Source organism: Pogona vitticeps, chromosome 2 (assembly GCF_051106095.1).
Source record: "Pogona vitticeps strain Pit_001003342236 chromosome 2, PviZW2.1, whole genome shotgun sequence".
In the NCBI taxonomy this organism is placed as follows: domain Eukaryota; kingdom Metazoa; phylum Chordata; class Lepidosauria; order Squamata; family Agamidae; genus Pogona; species Pogona vitticeps.
Window position 1 is genome coordinate 270,315,550 of NC_135784.1, and position 18,793 is coordinate 270,334,342.

The 18,793-nt window shown below is 46.8% G+C and overlaps 2 long non-coding RNA genes across 2 annotated transcripts in view; one reads left to right on the plus strand and one right to left on the minus strand.

Annotated features, from left to right (window-relative positions):
• LOC144587045 (uncharacterized) overlaps positions 1 to 18,793 on the minus strand; it is a 59,366-nt gene that overhangs the window by 37,520 nt on the left and 3,053 nt on the right. The window lies entirely within an intron of this gene.
• Positions 1,430 to 10,798, plus strand: LOC140704946 (uncharacterized). Its single transcript, XR_012084481.2, has 2 exons — positions 1,430 to 1,657; positions 10,128 to 10,798. It is a non-coding gene; the product is annotated as an uncharacterized LOC140704946 (long non-coding RNA).

Consider the following 18,793-nt stretch of genomic DNA (forward strand, 5'->3'; position numbering starts at 1 on the left):
CCCCGTTGATTTGAGGGAGAAAGTGGTAAAGTCCAACTTCTGTTACAGAAGAACTTACAAGTACTTCGCGGTCGTGCCATTAGAAAAAAAAATTAGTTACCCTAAAGCCCCCGGGGGGGCCGAATAAGGCTGCCCCGGTCGTCACATAGATGTCACCAAAAAATCCTGAAGCACGCTCTGATCCTGGACTTTCCATTGCTAACCACGTGGTCCTGTACGAGTCTACTCGGAAGCAAAACTTACAGGGTTCAGTGGTGCTTAGTGTGTTATGTGCTATCCAGTCGGAAGCGACTTACGACGATCCTAATAGGACTTTCGGAGCAAGTGAGATATCCGAGGAGCGGTTTTACCGATTCAGCTCCCCAGGCGTTCCCATGGCTGAGCGGAGATTCGAACCCAGGGCTCCTGAGTCCTAGTCTATCACCACTATCCGCTGCACCGCACTGGGTAGTACTCTGTGGTGCCCCCCTCTGAAGCAGTTGCGTGAGGGATTGCTTCCCTATGTATTTATATTATTTGTTTTTAAAACCAGTTATATAATATTCCCTTTGGACCCGCCGAGTGCTTTAAAAAATGAAAACCACCCATTCTGTATTGAAGTACATCCATCAAATAAATGCACAAAGGGAAAAAATCTAAGAGGGACCGAGGGGGCGAGAAAACCTGAACCGCTCCAATCGGTTCCTAGTGTCCTCAGGCCATTTGTCCTGAGAAGGCACCCTGTCCTGACAACACATTCACACGGCGATCCTATACGTGCAAGTCCTGTTGGGCTCAAACACGCGTCCCTTAATTTTTTTTTCTTGGGAATTCGTCCCGGCTGAGCTCAGTGGAGTTTAATTTCTGATCAGACGTCGAGAGGACTGACCTATTCAGAAGCTGACAGTAAACTCTGTTAATATCACCAGGACTTGCTTTTCGGCTGCAATTAATGTGCTTCTGATGGTATCATAATTTGTAGAGGGTCTGGGTTTAGACTGTGTTTAGGGTGTTGGACAAATTCTTGTTGGACTATCAACACGATCCACCTTTTCCTCGGTGTCACAGGTCGGTTCCTCCAGCGGGCCCTGCACGGAAATAACAATTCTGTCACGAAGGCTCGCTGGGCTTGGTAAGAATGAATCCAACCGTTTCTGCGAGATTGCCCCGAATGGAGCCCCGTCTTTTTTCCAACTCCCGACGCCCAACAGCCTCCTGTATTCAAATGCAGCTTCTAGAAGAGTTCAATCCCATATCCATATTAAAGGAAGTTTTTGTTTGTTTGTTTGTTTTAAACTAGCTCTCTAGAGCAGCGCCTCATCTTCTGAATCCGGGAGGGGCAGAGGTTGTGCGAAACCAGAAAGAGTTAGTTGCGCGGCTCCCACCGTTCTCCGCGCCCAGGCACCAACGGCATGCATGTCCTGGTTCCGCCACTAGAGGTCACTGTCCCACCACAATCTCCCCACGCCGAGTTCCACCTCCCTTCCCTCTTAACTCAAATTAGCACGGTATTAATTAACACTGTAGTCTATCAACCGGCGTTCCTCGGCACACTGCAAAGGCAGGGTTTGTGTAGAACAAAGAAAACAACAACAAACACTAACGTTCATTTTATTTTCCAAGGGCCACCAAACAAATCCTTCGTCATCCCTCACAAACCGGAAGGCGGACGTCCAAGGTACAGTTGCATCGGTCTTTTAACTTTGTTGGTCTCAATTTGCTTGCATTGAACTTTCTCTCCCGGTGCAGGCATTAGACAACGGGGGGGGGGGAGGAAGAGTCGGACACCTATGGTCTTTGCACCCGCTCTTGTGCAAGAAAGGCTACCTCACCGCCGTGGCTTTAACAGGACTCAAAGTAGTGGGGCTCTGCAGTGCTTCCCGCCTGGTTACAGTATTTTCTTTATTTATGTTTAAAGAGAGAGTTCAGTATGAGAGCAGCTTTCTGAAACTCAGCCCGCTGGTTCGCTGCCAGCTCTCGACCGGCCTCTTTCGCGAAGCTGGGGGGCGGTTTCGTATCAGCATTTCGCCTTCTGTTAAGAATTTTACCTGGGAAGGGAAGGGGAGTGCCCGCCTGTTGTTAGTGCTAAGGTTCTCTTCCCATGCAAAGAAGTTCACGCTTCTGATTAGGATTTTTTTTATGGGGGGGGCGAATGGGGGAGGGTGGCGAATAGAGCCTGCGGCTTTTGTTGAAACCGGGAAAAGGGCGCCTCCTTTTCCCCACGTCCCCTTTGCGTGGAGCCAGAGAGGGGAACTTCCGTCGGTCGCCTCAGCAGCAATAGTTTGGTCGTCAGGGCCCAAATCAGCAGAGCAAAAAAGCCCCGGCTGAGGGAGCGCCTGTCGACCTCGCCACTCCCCAGGTCTCTCCCCCTCCGGCCTTTCGGTCGGTGGCTTCGCTCTCCCGCGCCAGGATCCGCCTCGCTCGCCTTCGGGGGCCTGCTGGCTGGCTCGCTTTGTAACGGACCAGACGACCCACGAGCCGGGGAAGAAGGCCGTCCTCTCCCTGCCCGGGAGGCGGGCGCGCCCAGCCATTCCCTTCCGCGCCCAGAGGTGGCGGGCAGTGGCGGGGGCGAGGAAAGCACGGGGGGGGCGGGGGGCGGCCCGCGATCCCGGGGTCATTCCTCCCCCAGGGGCCTGACGGGCGCCCGTCCTTGGGGGGGGGACAGCGGGTGGCCGGGCCCCGCGCCTGTCCCCTAGCCGGCTCCCTCGCGGGGACAGGAGGGGCGCGCAGGCACGCGGGGCTCGGCACGGCCCAACGGCAGCCCCGCTCGGCGGGCCCTTTGTTGGCTTTCCGAGGAAGAGCGAAAGACGCGACGGGACGGGCAAGGCAAGGCCGAGGTCGTCAGGTCCGCCTGGCTTCGCATTGCAAGCGCCCGCCCGGGGCCGGGCCTTTAGCTCCGAGGATCTCGCAGGGCCAAGAGGGCGAGCCGGCACTCCCCTCCGAGCGCGGGGGCTTCCCCCTGGCCCCGGAGGGCCGCGCCTGCCCGAGCGCTCGCCTCCCAGCCGGCTTTCCTGCCAAGCAGCCCTTAGCCCTCCTCGAGTTCGGGGACGTGCCTCCCAGAATCCCCCCCCCAAAAAAGGAACGTGTCCGAGTTCGGTAAAGCCATTACCGCAAGCTATTTTACTGAGGGACAACCCGCCGGATCGCCCCCCCCCCGGACTGAACGTCCTTCCGCAGCCGCGGAGGTTACTCTTGGCGCGAAGAGCGCAGTTTCTGCGCGCCGCCTGGATGCGCCCCTGGCAGGGCTGAACAGAACCAGCAGGGTTGGGCCCTCCTCTGGGGGGGGGGGGCGCGGCGTCCTATGATTGCCTTTGCCTGTTGCTGTCGTTTCTTTTTGGAAGAAAAGAAGAAGGGCCGGACCCCCCACCCCACCCCTAGGTTTATGTAATGACTTTACCGTTCTGGCTCCCACCAATCGGGATTCAGAAGACTTCTCCCCAGGAGGGGGGTTACCTGGATCTCAGCCGATCGGTGATAGGCTAAGGACAGAGAGGCTTCTTTGCCGGCTGTGGAGCGAGGGGTGGGTGGGCGTCGTACCAGTGGCGCTGCTACGGATGGGAAAGAGAGGGAGACGGTTCACAGGCACGCCCGCCCTTGGAGCCTCCGGCCTGTGAGCCAACCTCACGCTTTTGCTCTCCGGTTTCAATCAAACACGCAATCGGCCCGGGAGGAGTTTTGACGTTGGCGGGGTTCAGACACATCCTCCACCTGTCAAGTTCACCGAATCCTGGCCTACATGCTAGACCCTAGAATAGAGCAAAGAAGGGCTGGGGAGGGAAGAACGGGGGACACCAGATGCTGGCCTCCATGCCAGGATTGCAGTGGCGCTCATGGGTCCTTGTCTTTTCCTACTGTCAAATGGGGATGGTTTTTTCTGCTCCTAAATCGCTTGGAAAGAGTCGCCAATATGAACACTTAAGTCGGAATCCGAAGCGGTTCCCTCGTCAGTTCGCTAGAAGGAACGCCTCTAACCTCTCTTATCTCCCAGACTTTTTAAAAAATGGTGTCTGGTTTGTGCGGTCCAGCAGCTGATGATGATCATGATGATGATGATTGAATCACTTTGAATTCGTATTTCGCGTCGGTGCTGATGGTAATTCTCTCCACAGGCATGGGGGAAAAGAACCTCTTTTGACTGGACTGAAGGAAACACAAGGAAAGAGGCTTTTGTTTATGAGCTTGTTCCACCTTTTCCACTCCCCCCCCCCCGGAACGTTCATTACCGTTACTTGGGGACACGTAAAGCGCCTTCGCTAAATGCACCATGCCAAGGCGATCAGATGGCAGGCATCTGATGAAGCGGGCTGCGGCCCACCATAGCTTATGCGAAATAAAACTCGTGAACCTTTAAAGTGCCACAAGACCCCTAGTTCCTTCTGGTGTCACTGGATCCTTTCCGGTAACACTGACAGAACTGCCACAATCCGAGCTACTCCAAGGTAGATGTGGACTACAAACCCACATGATGCCAGGCGACTTGGGCTTTTAAATCGCGATCCTAACATACAGTATTTGCACAGCAATGCATTTCCTTCGATTTCAGAAGTAATTTTTAAGTGAAAGCATTTAGCGTAGCCGCCGCTGAAATCACTTCAAGGGAGTGTAAAGGCTCTTTTTCTGAACCATATGTGCTACCCCTTTGTTCATGCAGCTCTTGTAGAAACTTGTTAGCTACGAGACCAGCACATTTTTCCGCTGTACCTTCACTTCTGCACGACTTCCGCTTAAAGCCAGTAGCAACCCTTGGTACGGAGTTTATTTGATCAGTTCATGGAGCCAAAACATCACCACGCACACTTTAACACATAATAGTGGCGATAAGTGTAACTAAAATGACACCAGCCTCTGAGACTTACTGTCCTATGCTTAGGCTATATATTTAGCGTCCATGGTTTGATGATTTAATAAAAGTTTGTTTTAAAGAAAACCTTTGTTAAAACAACCAAGTATATTCAATAAAACACTATTTTATTTGATGTTTGGGGGCTTTTGAAAATTGGCAGCAGTTTTGGAGGAAATTTAAAGTACCATTTTAACAGCCTAAGAGAGTTCAGTTGTCTTGGTGGTGGGGAGGAGAAGCAACACAAACCGGGCACACTTTGCGCAAACCAAGCGGGGAAGAAAGAGGCTCTTAAAGTTATACCGGACCTCATTTTTTGGTCTTTTCTTTTGGGAGCTGACCAGCCAGCAACCGAATCTTATGCATTTCCCTCAAAACTACATGTTCCCTTGAAACTGTGAGACTTCAACACCTAGTGGTGCGTGTGGATGGGATTGCCACCTTAAAGTTAAAAAGAAAACAACACCGTGACAGATAGCTTGTTATATATTAAGAAATCATTAATTATTTCCAAAGCAGAATTTTCCTTACGGGAAATCTTTGAATGAATGCCTAGACCCACCCCTAAAAAGAGTGTGTCCTGCAATGAAAATTTTTTCTCCAAAAGCACTAATGATCGTGAGAGCTTACACTTAATCAGAAAAGAATAAGGAACTATAAATTAACAATTAATTAATTATGATCATTTTTTAATTTATAAAAAGAACAAACATAAATTTCGTTCAAAAACTCGTCACTGGTACTAATTAGGGGTTTACACAGACAACAGAGAAGATGTTGATGAAATCACTCCGATAGGAGAGGAGCACTTGCCTAACAATTCTTCCATCCATCACCATCGGATTTCGACGTGATAAATTTGCGCAGAAAGAACCCTTTGGCAAACAATCAGTTAACCCATGAGCATAATCCAAGACGAGGTTCTGTTGGGCAAATCCAATGGTCGGGAAAGGAAAGTCTGAATCTTTTGCTCTTCCTCATAGGATTTCTGCTGATCTCGTTGATTTCAGTCGGACATGCGCAAGAGAACTTGTTGAATTGTGTCCCGTCATTTCTTTCTTTTTAGCCCATTTTAAAACACGTATGTATGTATGTATGTATGTATGTATGTATGTATGTATGTATGTATGTATGTATGTATGTATGTATGTATGTATGTATGTATGTATGTATGTATGTATGTATGTGTACATTTATTTATTTATTTATTATTAATATCATGCATTGTGTATATCGCTGCTGGGGGAGGGCCGAGAGGGGGGAATTCCAAGAATCAACCATTGGTTCCCCTCCCTGATCCAAAGCACATACGTTTGTAGGTAGAAAAATATGGAAATTGATAAAAATTTGTGTCCTAGTAAGCCGGTTTAGGACAGCCTTAAGGGCAGGAGTATCACCTACACCTTAACGCCCTACCTCACTTACTGCTGTCTAAGTCCTAAGTAGTGGCTGTTTAAGTAGCTGGTCCTAAAATCATTGTCCCAGACCATGTTAATCAGATAAGCAAGGAACTGCACGATCAGTCCTAAAACGTACTATGCGTGCATTTAAGACCGTGGTTGTCCTTCGGATATAAGGAGGCCACATCGAAGCCAATCCTTCTTCTTCCGTTTAACTGATAAATCGGGTTAATGTCGTTGCGCATACATATGTAAGCAGCTTTACTTGAACGGTTGCACAAAGCAGAAACCAATGAGATGTTTCTGCCATGTGTCCACCTAGATATTCTTCTTTAATGGTTTGTTGGTTAAGAGGTTGTTAGAAGGTTCTTCAGATGCTGTCACAAATGGAGTCTCAGTAGTGCGATGGTAGATATGTTTACTCACACGTAACCCCACGAGATGTAATCCCAGTAAAGTGGTCATAAAATTACAGCCTAAAGCGCTCAAAGCTGCAATCCTACAAAGCTGCAATCCTATTAACTTTACCTAAGAATACTATAAGTTCCATTGAACTCAACAGTTCTAAATAGATACAGTCTGTAGGAATGTGATGGAAAGAGATAACTGGAGTAGATGCTGTTCCATTTGGACTTACTTTAGATTACTAAATATTACAGGAAGAGACAATTCACTAGTTATCAACTAACAGATATATAATTTCAAGTGTTTTTAAAGCAGTTTATTTACAACAGAACCGCACCTGAGCACTTGACGCTCCGTGTTGAACGGGTGGAGTTCTTTGTTATCATATTTTGACAGTTGACCACACAAGTTTAGAATGGAAAAATGTTTCCTAACGGGGATATTTTTTTAAAAAAAAAGAACAAAGGCAATTGTGAAGTGCATCTGAATGAAATACCATGCAGTTGATGGTCCACAGTATGAAGTCAGTTAATTTAGTCATTTGGCAATTTTATGGACAATAGAAGGAAAAATTACTCTGCTAATTCCTGGGGTTTGAATAATAATGGGGTGAAATTTTACATGCTTCAGATTATGACACATTATAAAACAATATGGAGAGGACAGTTCTATAGAAGTTTCTCATAGCATTAACGTCTCTAAGTTGATTTTATTTTAATTTAGTAAAAACCTGAGGTTAAAATATAATTTAAACGATTTTCCAGTTTGGTTTTGGCATAAAAACTTGAAATTATGGAGAACATATTTAAGTGATCGTTGTTGCAGATAATATAGAAGAAAACAATTAAGTACACTTTGCACAAAGACTATCATATCAATTTTCTACCAAATGAAGTGGAAGACAAAATAAAAAATTTCTCCTGCTCAAACCCTATTGAAATAAAGAGGGCTTGTGCAAGAGAACATCCCAATAGATCTTGCTCTAACGGACCAGTCTTCACCAGAGGCATTTTCTTCTCCGCTCCTGAAACCTACTGAAATTAATGACTGTGTTTAGGATAACATACATAAACAGCCTGCTAAGAAGGTACTGTGGCTTAAACGTTCAGTCGACTAAAGGCCACAGATTCATCAACCAGTGAAAAAGTATCGCCAAAGAAGAGAGGGTAGGGGCGCGGCCCTTCAGGAACACGCGTGTGCACATGGACAAACCTCTCTCTCTCTCTCTCTCTCTCTCTCTCTCTCTCTCTCTCTCTCTCTCTCTCTCTCTCTCTCTCTATATATATATATATATATATATATATATATATATATATATATATATATATATATATATATGTTGCAGAATCCTGTTTCTTACATTGACCAACTAGATGCACATAGGAAGCCCGTAAGCAGGACATGCTGCCATTAGCTCACGGATCACAGATATAGATTTTTAAAATGGAACAAAATGGCTCTGGGCTGTTAAAGAGGTATCGTCTGGTGATATTCCTGCAAAACTCACCTGTGGACAAAGTAGGACGGTAACCATTTACAAGTGCAGTAACTGGCAATAAGAATCGGCACCCTGGATATCAGTCTGATCCAAGGTAATTAACCCCATCCGCGGCACACGCTAATTCAGATAACGGGGGAGGGTGGGCGAGCGGGTATGATAGGTCAGTCTTTTTACCTTTCGATTGTCCCAAGACTTTCAGAATGGGATAGTATTCCCATGCTGAAATCCGTCTTTTATCAGGAAATTCCTCTGGCTGCAGGGAACTTTTTAAACCAGGCATTTCTATCTACAAACCCGAATTCAAGCTAAGCATATCTGATCAGTGGCGAGCGGCAAAAATGTTTAAGCTTGAGGCCGAGGGAGAACATGTATCTTTCCCACCCTGATCGCAAGGTTTGAAAACCCAGGCTATTGACCTTAATCTCAAAACAAAGCACTGAGGACTAGAATTTCATGACTTCTCTCAAATCTAGACTTGAATCCATTACGGGACCCATTCCAGTTTACCCCGCAGTCCTAAACCTGATTACTTGGAAGCAGGTGACATTAAAATCAGTGGAACTTTCTTCTGAGAAAATACGCGCTTCGGATTACGGTACTAATCGGATTAAGAGGAAGGGCTAGGTTTAAGGGGATTGTTGTAGATCGGACTGAATGAGGCGGGCCGTTAAATTCTGCAGCGGAACGATTACAGCCTGAATTGGTACTTCCAAGCTGCACTTGCAAAAGCACTTTGCACGCTGAAAGCACGGCCCACTTCAAGGGCTATTACTTAGGCACTTCTATTAGTCATCATCTGAATCGCGCTTACGTGGTAGATTTAGCCTTTTGAGGACCTCAGCAGTTAAAATAGACTGTTGGGAAATTCCTGGTTCAAACCCTAGTCTTTAACTCATTTGCGGAAGCTTTAGGCGACTATACATACGGCTACTCTCCTCTAGACACTTACTTAGGAGTTAAGTTTCAGCTGGGGTTAACCTTAGTGAAAAGATGTAGAAGATGAGACTGCACTTTTTAGCCTCAGGAGCACTCACTGGCAACAGAGAAAATAACATAGCCTTGTTTTCTCTAGGCTCACTAAGGATTGCTGATCAGGTTTCACTTTAGAAAGAAAGCCTATACAGGCTTGTTCAGAAGGAAGTGTTATTACAGTCAATAGTGCCAATTTGCACGTTATGTGGTTGGAGCATCGATTTTATGGTCCAAAACCAGCTGCTATCATCTGCATTATGAAATATGTAAAATGAAAACCTTCTCTAGAACGTTGTTTCCAGTGGTGATGCCTTACCAGAAAACAAAGAGTAGGATGAGACCTACCTACCTACCTACCTACCTACCTACCTACCTACCTACCTACCTACCTACCTACCTACCTACCTACCTACCTACCTACCTACCTACCTACCTACCTACCTCCTTCCTTTCTTCCTTCCTTCCTTCCTTCCTTCCTTCCTTGTCCCAGAATGCGAGAACGGAGTTCTATCAACTAGTGTTTAACAGTGCAATCTTCTGGATGATTACTCTAAAGTAAGTTCTAGTTGAGACTTCTTCATAACTGTGAGTAAGATTGCTTAACTTGGTAACAATTCAGGAGTAAACCCTAGTGAAGACAACAGAACTCAATCAAGAATCACTGACCATAAGATAGTATGTACATATTTCCCATGGAAATCAACAAAATGTAACGTGATTTGATTATGAAGTATAAATATAGGAAAAACTGCTATATAAACGACAGATTCCATAGGTATAATTATTATTACTTGACATTAATGGGCATTATTGATTACATTTAGAATGGAAGTACCAGTCACACCTTTGTTATACTGTAAATTGTCTCTGTTTAACTATGCTGTACCTGTAATCCTCTTCAGAAAAAAAAAACATTTTGTCAAAGGCTCGCTCCTTTCCACGTTGCTCGATTTTAAAAACCGGATTCTTCGAATACAAGACTTAGAAGTCCCGCAGACTCCACTAACGCCTACTTATGTCTTATGTCTAGGACTGGACTGAACATCCCATAACGGCAATACCTACTGAACGCCATCCTAGAGTGGAGTCAGGAGGATTCGCCAATTCTTAAAGATGCCAGAACGTTTTAAGCGTGAGTCAGCAGGATTCATTAATTCGGCCCTAAAAGAGTGAGATTTTAAGGTTGCAATTCTAAGCACGCTTTGTAAAGTAAAATCCATTTAAATCCATCCCCATCCCTCACCCACATACACGTGTAAATATGTTTAGGGTTTGAATGTAAAACACGTCGTCTTATTCTTTCATCATCCACGTGCTCACATCTCGATTTACGCACCCCTCTGGCACATAATGCCACCGCTTACATAACTTCATGCCAGCCACAATCTCGCTCTTGTACTCCGAGCACCAGTTAAATACTATCTGCCCAATCATAGCGGGGCAGAGTTTGCATTAGAGAAGAGAGGATTATCCCGATGCATCGGATCTTGTGTAAACTGTGGACAGATTGTGGCAGACGTAACAATTACAATTGTAGCAAGGGAGTTATTTTCAAGGAGAGATGAGTCGGCCAATGTAAGCCGTATCGTTGTTGTTTATGTGTTGTTTTAATGTCGACTAATTTTATGTAGCAACATAGCAGCTCACTTGCAATTGGTGCAAAAAATCAAAAAAGGCAATTAGTATATCTACAAAGACAAAGGTTTGGTGTCTGCTTTTTAAAGGTGAGTGGGTGCGTGCACGCTCCCGCTTTTGTGTGTGTGTGTGTGTGTGTGTGTGTGCGTGTGTGTGTGTGCGTGTGTGTGTGAGAGAGAGAGAGAGAGAGATCCTATTCAGACAGATCCATTTGTATATACAAATAAATCTTCGAAAAATCAGGAAGATCTACCTGTACCTTTGATTTCAGGCGCAACGGCTGATACTCTAGGTACATATTTCAAAGACGTCACTGCCACTCCCAAAGACGTGACTGACACCCAGGAACAATGCGCAGTGTTTATGGCCGAGTAAGAGGGTATTTCAGGAAGGCAGCCCTACAGTATTTCATGCAGGACCAAGACCCTAAATAATCTTACTCAGAACCAGAGGATGCAGTGGAAAAAGCACAGGGTCAGGGACCTTTACACATAAAACTGGTCTCATTGTGTTTAAACCTAAACCTGTAGCTGGATTATGTGCTCCTCTGACTCAAACTGGTGAGATTTACTGCCACCTATTTACACCTAAGGGTCGTGGTGCAAGTATCGCCGAAAGGGGAAGAACTCCACTTAAACGGACGTCCTAGGAGGGCAAATCAAGCTGTCCAAGCGATGGTTCCCGTGTCTGTTGAGACCCACCTTTCAGGCAAAGCTAAAACGGCTGCCTCGGAGGGAGAGGACTCTGAGCAAGAACTCTCCTTTCCCGAGGCCGTTCCCAAGCACGACAGCTTCCTTGCCTTGTGGCGTTCTTCATATGGTTTAGGAGGGGCGAAAGAGATGGCTGCAGACGTGTTCGGGGTGTGTGTGTCAAAACAGTTGCCCAGATCCCTGCACGTTATGACGGGCCCAGCCCAGCAAATGTGGGCGAGAGGGAACATCCCGGGCAAAAGAAACGCTACACCTTTGTTCCTGGACGCGGCCCGAAGCTGAGACGTGGGAAACGCTCCAAAAATCTCGCGCGGTTCTCTGGTCTGGAATCACACTTTTCACCCTGATCGCGAGTTGTACAATTCCTGGGCCGAAAAACGCCAGGAAAGGGTAAATTCGGGCCTCCCTCTCGGTCTGTTTTATACATGCGAACCACTGAGAGTACTGTACTAGTGATCTCTTATCACCAAGCCCTCCGGTGTGAGGGAGCTCAGTTGCGGGCCGTGTGATCGTCTGGATGAGCCTCGACTTGGGGGCGGGAGGGGGAAGTGCGAATGAAGCCTGATGGTTAGTTGGCTAACATCCCTCGATTAGCAGCCGCTTTGCCCTTTGAACTCGTCGGCGGAGTGGAGTGGGGGGTGATCGAGAGACACTGAGCACCCCTTTCCAAGTCAGGTTTGGTGCTTGTTAATCTGGCTCTTGAGACTAACCTAGGTTGTTTTTTCTGCTTTTTAGCCTGAGGGAAGAGACCGAGAGTAAGAATAGGTGCGCTGCGGGCTTCAATTCTCTTTAAAAAAAAAAAAAAGAAAGAAAGAAAATTACAAAGATGAAGCAGCCCTGAGAGAAGGTGAGAGGGAAGGTAGCTCTCGGGTTTGCCCGCGCTCTTCTCTTCACCCCGGCCCCGCCCCCCCCGCTCCGGAAAGCGCCTCCGAACGCAGGGCTCCGCGCGCGACCAACGGCTGGCGGGAGGGGAGGGGGGAGGGGAGGGCAGGACGGTTGGCGGGAGGCCTGCCGTCGGCAGCCGGTCCGACCTTCCTTTCGAAGGCAGCCTCCCTCCCGCCATCCCCAAATCCTTTGGCTTCCACTTCGGTCAGACCCACGAAGCCAGCCGGCCTTCAGATTAAAGAAGAGCCCAGTGTCACTTTCGGAGAAGACGCGGGGCATTCTTTTACACATCCACACGACACACCCATCCACACGCCGCTCTCTGGGACTTGTGGGGTCACTTTGGGAGTTCAGTCTCGGGGATGGGCCGGATGCCTCAAGAGCGTGGAAGAGCTCGGCCGAGTCCGCTCTCGCCTTCCCCTGTATTCCGGGCGCGCGAGAGAGCGAGCGAGCGAGCGCGCGCCCCTTTCAAACGGACAAGCTGAGGAGCTTCCCCCCCCTCCTTCCCCCTTTCACGAGCGTTATTTTATGCTGGGGGAGGGGGGCTACTAAGCGGGGGGCCCCGTCACGTCGCAGGCAAAGCAACCCGCTGAGGGGCAGCCCCAGAGCCACCTCCCCTCGCCGCTCCATCTTTCTTCTCTTTCCTCCTAAGCATAACCGAGATGCACCCTCACTCGCTCGCTCGCTCGCTCGCTCCCTCCCTCCCTCCCTCACACACGCCCGCCGGTCCACGCCGGGCTCTTGGCTCCCTCTGAATGAACAGCTCTCGGTTCGCCAAAAGTCAGTCCCACAAGTGAGCGTGAGGGGAGGGGGCGGGGAGTCCGCGGGAGAGGCGGCGGCGACGAGGGACGAGGGCCGAGGGCGAGGACAGCGCTGGAGCCGAGGAGGAAGGCGCCGGCCGAGCCAGCCCCTTCGGGAGAGCAGCCACCGCTGAGGGCCTCAGCTGAGGTGAGTAGGGCGGGAGAGTGACTGGAGCCCCCTCACTCTGGTCCCGCGCCCTCTTGCTGGAACAGGCAGCAGCAGGGGCTTGGGGTGAGCGGCGCGGGCGGGGGGGGGCTCTCCCGTCTTCCCCGGGGGCGGGCGGGGAAGGAACCGAGGAGGGAAGGAAGAAGGAAGGCGGCGGCGGCGGCACGAGCAGCCGCAGCAAGGAGGGGGCGCTGCCCCTGTGGGGAGCTCGGGCGCATGAGGGGGGGGGAGGACGACGTGCTGGCCTCGGCCGGGCAGGGGTCGAGACGGGAGGCCGGAGGCGAGCGGGGCAGATGCCCACCGGGGTCTCTCCTCCTCCTGCCGCCCTCCTGGCTGGCTCTCCTCCCGCCCTCGCTCGCTCCCTCTCTAACTTTGGGGCTGGAAGAGAGAAGGGTTTCGAGGAGGAGAAGTTGAGAGGGGGGACGAAGGGCTGGGGGCTTTCTTATCCCTCCCCTCACGCCCTTATTGCTGGGTCATGTTTGGCTTTGGGGCTGTTCCCCCAGTGGATTCCTCCCCCCCCAAAAAAAAAACACGCTGCAGGTTTCGTCTCCTTGCAGCTTGCTTGCTGTTAATTGCAACTTGTCTTCTACAAAAGGGCCGAAGGTAACAACAACCACAATATGCATTAGTATGAATGAATATTTGGATTACGAAACTTGGTCTCCTGCTGACGACCCACTTTCATGGTTAAAACGCGCACACCTACAAACCCACACTCACACCCACACCGAGCGAGCAAATCGAGGCCCTCTTGGGCCGTGAGCAGGTCGGTTGCTGTCTGGAGGCAAAACGTGCCTCATTTACTGAAAACAAGTGGGGGGGGCGAGGGGAGGAAGAGAGAGAGAAACCCAACGCCCTCAACGCGTGGCCTGGCAGCCTGGCACCTTCCCGTATCTCCCGAGGCACACACACTATGGCGGGACTGGGGTGATAGGAGACCACATCGAGCAGCGAATAGTAAGTAGCAGCAGCAGAGGTGGTAGCAGTGATATTGGAAACGTTTGTTGCCCCTTCACGGGGGGGGTCCTTCTAGGAATATCGATTGCTTTGATGCGGAGAAGGTTGGCATTTGTTGTGTCACAGCTTTTTTGCTTAGTGAAAAGTCGAACAGGTGCTCCCCAGCATTCTGTGGGCCCTGGCAGTAGGTGGTTGGGTGGGATCGAGCAAGAAAACAAACAAACAAAAGGAAGGCAACTTGATCCGTGAAATCGTGGAAGGCTTTAACAAAGTGACCCACGAAGGTTTGCCAGAGACATCTCCAGCTAGATTCTGGATGAATATATTGAGTAGGTGAGGATTTACAAGATTAGATTATAGAGTTTGGTAATGTTGAAATTCTCTGGTCTATAATACTATATCGATATCTATATCTAGTACTGTATATCTATACTGTATCTATATCTATATCTATATCTGCCTCAAGTTTCTCGAACTGGTTGCTAGGCCTAAGTGAATCCTTTGAGTTGTTGGGTGAGGGAAACTAAGCGTTGAGCCTTAATTGGGCAGAAAAGCACTGTTATCTACACTAAAACACAGCTTTTATTTATTTATTTATTTATTTATTTATTTATTTATTTATATGCCACCCATCTGGCAACTTGCCCAACTCTGGGCGGTTAACATAATACCATAAAACAGAGTATAAAGACAAAGTATAAAGACTTTTGCATCTAGGACTTTCGTTCAATTTAGTTTAAATGTAGATTCATTTCATATTACCTCATATTGATTCCTGAAAAATTAGTAGGAAAACATCTGTAAAGTACCTGGCCAAATATGCTGCTATAAACATGAAGCAGAAGCTCAGCTGATTTTTCCATGGAATACACTTCTGAATCTGTATGCTTGAGTTTGGGATGTAGTCCCAAATATTCTGGATTATTCTGTTAAATGGATTTGTTTGTACTGGGGCAGAATTTAATCTGGGAACTGACTTATTTTTGTGGGTGGATTGTGCAAATTGAGGGGGGAGGGGAAGCCTTTTGAAAATGGCTGCAAGCCTGCCACTCCCATGGAGTTATGCAATAGACCCGCATCTCCATATAACGAGTCCCAGCAGAGAGAGCTCACAGCTCTATTCACTGTCACTCCTTGAGTAATTGTCTCCTGTTTCTTTTCATTGATTAGTACTCAAAAAGCATAGATAGAAAACAGCCATGTTTTTTTTTAATGTGGCTTTTGAAGGTGACATATTAGGGCAAAGGTCAGATAGATTTGTGATGTCGATTTGTAGCCTGGGTTATCTTGTTAAATCTGTAATTCTGGAAAGAAATACAAGAATTCTTTGGCAGACACTTTCTCTGCTTGGAGACTTTTAAGGAAAAATCTACACTCTGGCAATGGTTAAATGAATTTTATATTAGGAAACATAAATACTTTTATATATTTTGTTAGGAATTCTAAATTTAAGGCTAAGATATATTTCTTAAAATAATAAAGGCTATGAAAGTTCGCTTAAAAATACTGCAGTGTTTTGTTTGGAAAAAACAGGCATACCATTAACAAGCTAAATCGAAACTGGTTTTCATATAGGTGAGACACTGGACTTGACTAACTTCATTGAAAAAACTTACTCATAGATGTGTTGTGGATCGGGCTGGTTAAAATAGTATTTTTCCGGAGCCAATGTGATGCTCAACGAAAACACGTATTTAAAGCGTTTCGGTTAGGTGTCATCTCCCCTATTAAAACTATACCTTTGATGAAATCAATCGCTCACCTTCCGTTAGTTACACTACTGACACAGTTTTATCACTATGCATCAAATAAATGTATACCTTTTCGTTTCATTTCCTAATAACATTAATTACGCCACTGAATAAAATATAACACATATGTTGAGTGCTCATTCCTAAAGTGTGTACTATTTTAATTAATGGCCCTTTCTTCTGCTCCAAGGCATTTAGGATAAGGCACCTATAGGATAACCAAGAAGCAATACAGTACTTCCAGTTCTTTTCTTCTGACTATGCCAAGGTGAATAGTTTACCGTTTGAAGAGGAAATGCCCATAAAATAAAGCTGTGGTGTACATCCCATTGAAATGAATGGTTCCTGCACCAGTACTAGTGACCTTCGGAACTATGTCGGTAGCTTGGAATCCCGATGTTAGCTTGGAAATATGGTGGAATGAAATCAGTGTGTCTATAGGTCAGGGTGATTCGGAGTGGCCATAGATACTACCTGCATATTGTCATATCTTCCCTAGAGGCATGCATGTTAGAAAACGATGAGGGCAGGTAGGAAAAATAAATAATGCTCCATCACCAAAAGTAGCGGTGGAACATTTACTAAAATGTACCTTCCCTGTGAAAACTACGGACATATTTAACGTGTGGAGAGATTTTTAGACAAATAGACACAGCCCAACCCTATGTACGATCTCAGAGAGAATTCACTATTAAAAGTGTCTAGGAGGCAACTTTGAAATAGGGAAGAACAGACATGGGCAACAATAAAAAAAGAGAGAGAGAGAACTTGCTGTAGACACAACGGGTCTTAATATTTGCCTTTCCTGACTTTACAGAAAAGAATTTGTGTTATGTACCTGTTGTCGAGCGCAAAAGGCACAGTTTCACTTTTTCCCTCTCCCTCTCCGCAGCTGTAAAACGTCTGATTAATTTACTCTTAAAATAAAGATATGAAAGTAATGGTCTCCGGTTCCAGCCATAGATACTCAACTACCCTACCTGCTGGGAGTCCCGCCTATTATAGGCCTTCTTTTGTTTGGCTAATTATTTCATTGGTCTTCCCATCTCACCAAAAAGGAAAAAAGGAAAAGAATTAGGGACGTCCTTTTCAAATACGAACTTCGGCTTTTTGCCCCCAGAGAAGTGAGGGGAAAAGAGAGAACAAGGAAATATCAAAGTTGTTCAGCAGAGAAAGAGAAAATAGTCTCCATCTTAGTTTTACGTTTCTTGAGGTGATGAAATATTGCTGCCTTCGTCAGTGAGCAAGGAAGTCACTATACATTTTGAAATCCCTAGAGAAAGATCTTTTTACAAGAAGGAAAAAAATCGGGGGATGGGGGCTCTTCAGTTTGTAAAGCAGGGTTAAATATTCTACCTGGAGAAACTGTCAAATTAGCTATATGAAAAGGGCGAGGCAGGGGGGCTCTGCGAATGACACTCCAAGCCCGGCGCAGGTAAGATGTCCTTTATTAAAAAGAGAGGCCTTCCCTCCGAGCGTCAAGGATTTCTAATTGCAAACTAACAACACATAACCTATTTAATGTTACTTTGCCTATTGCCTTAAATTAATTCAGTTTCTTTGGAAAAACCCTAGTACTGTATTGTGCGATTAATTGACTGAGACTCTGGCTGGTTGGGGTGTTATTTATGGCGCCTGCGTGCACGCGCAGTGCGCGCACGCGCACACACATTAATCTATCCATTCATCTATCCATTTCACATTGGCTAAAACCTTGAAGTGAAGATATTAAGCACAATGGCGCTTTACATCCTCCTTTGCTGGATATGTTGTATTAGAGAATCTAGCCCGAACGTTAACTGTAGAAATGAATCTTTTATTCAAATACAACCACCATCCTTCTCAACACCCTTAAATGTGTGTGGGTAGCCAGTAGGTGGCGCTGTCCCCCCGCTGGCCAGAGTAGGGTAACCGTGAACCGTGGGGGCAAGGAATGCTGTCTAGTCCCATCCTTCCATGGATCCATTAACCCCTGCAAATAACCGCCTAGTGACAGACAGCATCACCTCACCTTTGGCACTTGACCATCCTCCCAGGACACAGCGAGAAAGTCGTGTCCTTTTGCAGAGACATTTTATGGAGTGCTTCTTCCTTTACAAATGGGCAGAGAGTTAGATCTCCCATGGGGAGGAATCGCCCTACACTGCTTCCTCACACTTCTCCACATTGCAGCTGAACTGCAAGAGCCCTGGCCTTCTTCCAGCCAACCAATCCGTGGGCAAAAAGAAAGAAAACTTAACTACAAAACAAGGGAACAACAGACTGCTTCAATTTTTATCGTTAAAACACTAACAAATTAGGAAGAAAAGAGACTAAGGGGATGTGTGTGACTCCCAGCGACACTAGAGAAAAAGAAGGATTGTGCGCTGAAGCCTTTCCTCTCAATACTGAGGAGGCGATCAAAAATGCATTGGTTGCTTTATATATATGGGCCGGCCCTTAAACGTCTTATTGACGCTACAATGCATTTCCAATAAAGACCTTTGCCCATTTCTACCTTCTTTTCACTTCCACACAATTTCTATGGAAAATTAACTAGTACTCAATTATCTGAAATCTAGATCCACCTCCAGAGCGCTAACAAGTCTTTTTCATCCTCTCTGTCTTTCTTCCTTGAGATGTCATGCAAGGATAATTAATAAACAGGAGGTTGGGTTGGAATTGCTGCTAATCTTCCACGAAGGGTCCTCATTCATCCTGAGATGTTTAAATCGTGCAAGGACGACTCGATCTCAATTTATGAATTGAAAAAGGGGAGGGAAGAAACCGCTAGAGAAATATTAAACTAAATT